Below are 4,857 nucleotides of genomic sequence, written 5' to 3' on the forward strand. Positions count from 1 at the left end.
TGGCTGGTCCATACAATCAGGGCAACTGTTACCACCCACCTTTCGTGTCTACCTCTTTCCTCATAGACTGTAAGCTTGCGAGCAGGGCCCTCATCCCTCTTGGTATCTGTTATAATCTACTGTATGTGATTATTGTTATGCTGTAATGTCTGTACAAATCCCCTCGGAAATGTAAAGTGCTGCGGAATATGTCGGCGCTATAAAAATAAAATTTATTATTATTATTATTATAGGCTCTCAGTTTGGCATTACGGTCGTACCAGACCTTCTGATTGATTTGGGTCTGGGTCATGTTCTCATGGACCAGGTTGCTCAGTTTTTGCATTCTTTCCCTGAGCTGCAGTACATATTCAACCACTCCCGTAGTTTTACAGTCACCCTCCCAACAGTTTTTAATCAAATCAAGTGGCCCCCTGACCCTCCTCCCATAAACCAGTTCTATGGGGGAGAATCCTGTAGAGAATCCTGTTGTTACTAACCACAGATGAGAGAGGTACCAGTCTCTTCCTTCAGTCTCCACCAGCATTTTGAGCATTTGTTTTAATGTCCCATTAAAACGCTTGAAGAGACTATGGGTTTAGGGATGATAGGCTCTGGCCACAAAACGCTGCACTTGTATTTTTTCGCAGAGGCTTTCCATCAGATTGGACATGAATTGGGTTCCCTGATTGGCTAACATATCCCTGGAGAAATCCACACCAGAGAAAACAGTCAGTAAAGCATCCGCCATTTTGTCTGCTCGGATGGAGGACAGTGCCACAGCTTCCGGATATTGTGTAGCATAATCCACCATTGTTAGGATTTTGCTAGAGCTGTATTGCAAGTAGCCCTATGATATTCACAGCCACTTGCTGGAAAGGTGCATCGATCACCGGCAGTGGTATCAATGGGGCTTTCTGTATATTCCCGGACTTTCAGACTCTTTGACAAACTACGCAGGATCGACATTAATTGGCTATATCTTTCCCCATCTTGGGCCTATAGAAGTTATGTGTCAGGTGAGCTTTAGTCTTTTGTACTCCAAGGTGTCCAGCCAGAGGAATTTCATGAGCAATTCTCAATAATTGTTCCCTAAATAGATAAGGAACGACCAGCCACTTTTTGTAGTCCCAATGCTCTGTAGTATCAAAGGGGAGAGTCTCTTTATACAGTATGCCCTGGTCCCAGTATATTCTCTCTTTGTCAGAAGCAGTAGGGGGATGGTCTGCAAGACATCTGAGCTTCTCCTGACTGACATCTGTCAGCAGGGCCTCCTGGAAGCTCTGACTGTCAGTTGGCAGGCCCTGACCTTGTGTGAATGCTAGTCTCTGGTCTGAATCTGAGTCTTCAGTACCGGTTATCAGAGAACTCGGTGGGTCTGTCATGTAAGGAAGTTCTCGGGTCATAGTATGGCCCTCCTGTTCTGGCAGTTCTATCTGAGACTCATCCTCTAATCTTTGGGATTGAGTCTGAGCCGCAACCTGACTCCGGGTCACAGCTCCCACATACGTACATTCCTATGCAATGGTACATTTTCCCTCCTTGCACAGGATCTCAGGTGGGTCCCTTGCTTCCACCTTCTATGTAGCATTTACTTGCAAGGGGGAGATATAGTGGGACACCATCCTCCCCAAGTCTATGCCTAGCAACACATTGGTGGGAATAGCCTCTAATACTCCCACTTCTCTTATTCCTATCCCTGCGCTCCAGTCCAGGTACACATGGGCAATGGGCACGGCAGGGCTGAACCCTTTTTATAGACAGTCTTTACTGGTATGATATCTGCAGGGTTTACCATTTCTGGATGCACCAGAGTTACCTCTGCTCTAGTGTCTCTGAGGCCAATGGTAACTTTATTGCCAACAGTGACAGATTGACAGTTCTCATTGTTCCTCACATAAGAACCGACCACAAAGAGGACAGAAGGTGGGGGCCCAGACGGCTTTGAGGTTGTAGTTGGGCATTTCTCCCTATCAGGGCAGACTGCGCTAACTTGTCCCACTTTGCTGCAGGAGAAGCATCGGTGTGTATCACCTAAAGAATGTCTAGTCCCCGGGACCCCATAGAACATGGGCTTGGACAGCACTGGTGATCTGCAGGCAAAGGGAGAAGGGTCCCTGTTTGGATTTCTTCCCTTCCAGCTAAATCCTGATGGCTTCCGTACCTCAGGAATCCTGTTAGCCACATAACAGTCTGCAATATTTGCAGCTTGATCTGCAGTTTGTGGCTCGCGATCACACACAAATTGTCGTACATCCGTGGGGCACATGTGAAAAAATTGATCCTTGACCATAAGATCCGTTAAGTCCTCAAAACTGTTAACAGAAAGTCCCCTGATCTATTGGTGTAATGTGGTCCTCAAAGTGCTCACGACATCCGCATAGCTGTCAGTTGATCCACATTGTAGGTTTCGGAACTTTGTCCAATACACTTCTGGGGTTAGGTTGCATTTCCTGATCAGGGCCTCTTTTATTGCCTCATAGTTCCCTTCTAGCTCTGGTGGGAGGCCAGCAAAAGCATCCAAGGCTTTGCCTCTCAACCATGGAGTTAAATACAGCACCCACTGCTCATGGGGTAGATGGTATTGCCTGCAGGTTTTTTCAAACCCCTGAAGGAAAGTATTTAAATCCATATCCTTCTCCATCACAGGGAAGTTTTCCAAATCTGGTCTCCTTGGATTTATGTTCTGGGAGGGGGTTAGCTGAGGACTGTTACCCCTTTCCATTTGAGCCATCTGAATCTTGACTGCTCTCTCATCCTGGGCCCGGCGTTCTGCAGCCTCTCGGTACTGTAGAATAAGCTTCAGGAACAGATTGCGATAACTTGTTCTCAGCTTTATTAAGCCCATTTGTAAAGTCCATAGGCTCCTCAGCACTGTCATTACTGGCACCTCCAGAAGGTATCTCTGGTGCAAGAACTGGCATTGCTGGGCTGCTCCGAGGTGGACTCTCTCTTTGGCCAGGTGCTTCAGTATTTTGCTCTATGTTCTGCTCGACCAAGGCGCATATCAGCAGTTCCTTGGATTTGTTGGCGGTCTCTATTTCTTTCTGCTCATAGAGGGCAATCTGAGCCTCATTGCTCTGCTTCTTGTACAGGGCTGCCATATCAATGAACAGCCTTTTGCCAAATAAAAGTTAGAAAAGAAAAACGGGAAGGAAAACTGTTTGCAAGTATGTCTAAGTAATTACTGAGTTGGACTTTGTAGAACTGGTTAACTCCTCGCAATGATACCAGTTCTTTAGTACAGGGAATAATTACTTAGACTATGCACTAATGCTCTAATAGAAATAAATTCTATCCCACAGGTGCCACCTTCCAGAGGTTGGTTAATTACTTATAGGAAGCATTTGATGGCTTTGCCGTTGCTTATCTCGATGATATAGCCATTTTTAGTAATTCTTGGAACACCTTGTACACCTTTCTCAGGTGTTGCAGAGGCTTAACACTGCAGGTCTTACTGTTAAGCCGAGGAAGTGTCAGGTAGTCACGCGGGAAGTACAATACCTCGGACACTGGGTGGAGGTAGGACTGTTTTAACCTGAACCAGGGAAGGTAGAAGCCATTACCGCCTGACCCACCGCATGAACCAAGAAGCAGGTAATGTCCTTCCTGGGTATGGCTGGCTATTACATGAGGTTTGTGCCAAACTACAGTGCTCTGGCCAAGCTGTTAACTGATCTGACCAGAAGAAAGCTTCCCCAAATTGTTTCTTGGACTCCTCAGTATGAGGAATCATTTTCTTCTCTAAAGTCCGCATTGGCTAGTTCATCTGTCCATCAGTCCCCAGATTTCACTCGCAGATTTGTAGTGCAGATAGATGCCAGCACCTATGGGCTATGTACGGTTCTCAGCCAGGTGAACCAGCAAGGTGGGGAGCACCCAATTCTCTACCGAAGCAGGAAACTTCTACCCAAAGAACTGGCTTATGCCACAATTGAGAAGTAATGTTTAGCAATTGTGTGGACTCTGCAGAAACTGCAATCATACCTTTATGGGCGCAACTTCACCATGATAACAGATTATAACCCACTGAGTTGGCTCAATAGAGTAGTTGGGGACACCAGGAAATGGCTTAGATGGGGTCAGATATTACAGCAATATGATTTTACAATTCAACATAAGAAAGGATCACCGCAACGCTAATAGCTTATTTCGCCAAGGCGGGATGGAACCAGATACGTGCTCGGGAGCTGACCTGTGAGTCAACGCCCATGTACGTTCATAAGGAGGGAGGTGTAGAGAAAATATGTATTTGTATGGATATATGACCGACAGTAAATTAGCATCTGTTCTTAGGCTGCAGCTCTTCACAAAGGTCATAAACTATGTTATTCTGAGAAAAGGCAGTTTTCCTGGTCTCAGGGTCTCCGACCCCAAGGTTGCCTTCCTGAGAATGCACAGAATGGAACCATTTCACACCTTCTGATGCCTTTGAAGAGAGAGACACCAAATGTGTCCTTGTTGCAGCCTGACACTTTCTATTTACTCTAGGAAATAAAGGTTACCACAAAGCATTTAGAGGAAAAAATTATGCATTCATTGGGAAGTAGCCATGGTCCAGTCACAAACCAGGAATTAGAATATTAACATGAAAGGCTGGTCTAGAGATCTGGTCTCCAGGCTAAGCCTATAACTTGGGCCCTACACAAAGAAAATTGATCACAGATTGAGGGCAGCCAAGCTGATGTGATCCAGTTCATACTCCCTCCCCCCTCAGGGAACAGAATACCAGACTGCAAAGTTTATTTCAGGGACTCCTCGCTGTAGGCTCGGTGAGTGGTGGCAGCGTGTGTGAAGCGGGGTGCATGGTCTGTGTCGGGGTATGATTTATGCTCCCATTGCAGCATAGGACAGAGAATAGCAAAAGAGGTGACAAAA

General features: G+C 46.1%; 1 pseudogene; it reads right to left on the minus strand.

The window, feature by feature from the left end:
- Positions 1-1,559: 1,559 nt before the first annotated feature.
- On the minus strand, positions 1,560-2,713 carry LOC141100216 (uncharacterized; annotated as a pseudogene).
- Positions 2,714-4,857: the final 2,144 nt, after the last annotated feature.

This window comes from Dendrobates tinctorius, unplaced genomic scaffold, assembly GCF_039654945.1.
Source record: "Dendrobates tinctorius isolate UK_male_01 unplaced genomic scaffold, ASM3965494v1 ptg000103l, whole genome shotgun sequence".
In the NCBI taxonomy this organism is placed as follows: domain Eukaryota; kingdom Metazoa; phylum Chordata; class Amphibia; order Anura; family Dendrobatidae; genus Dendrobates; species Dendrobates tinctorius.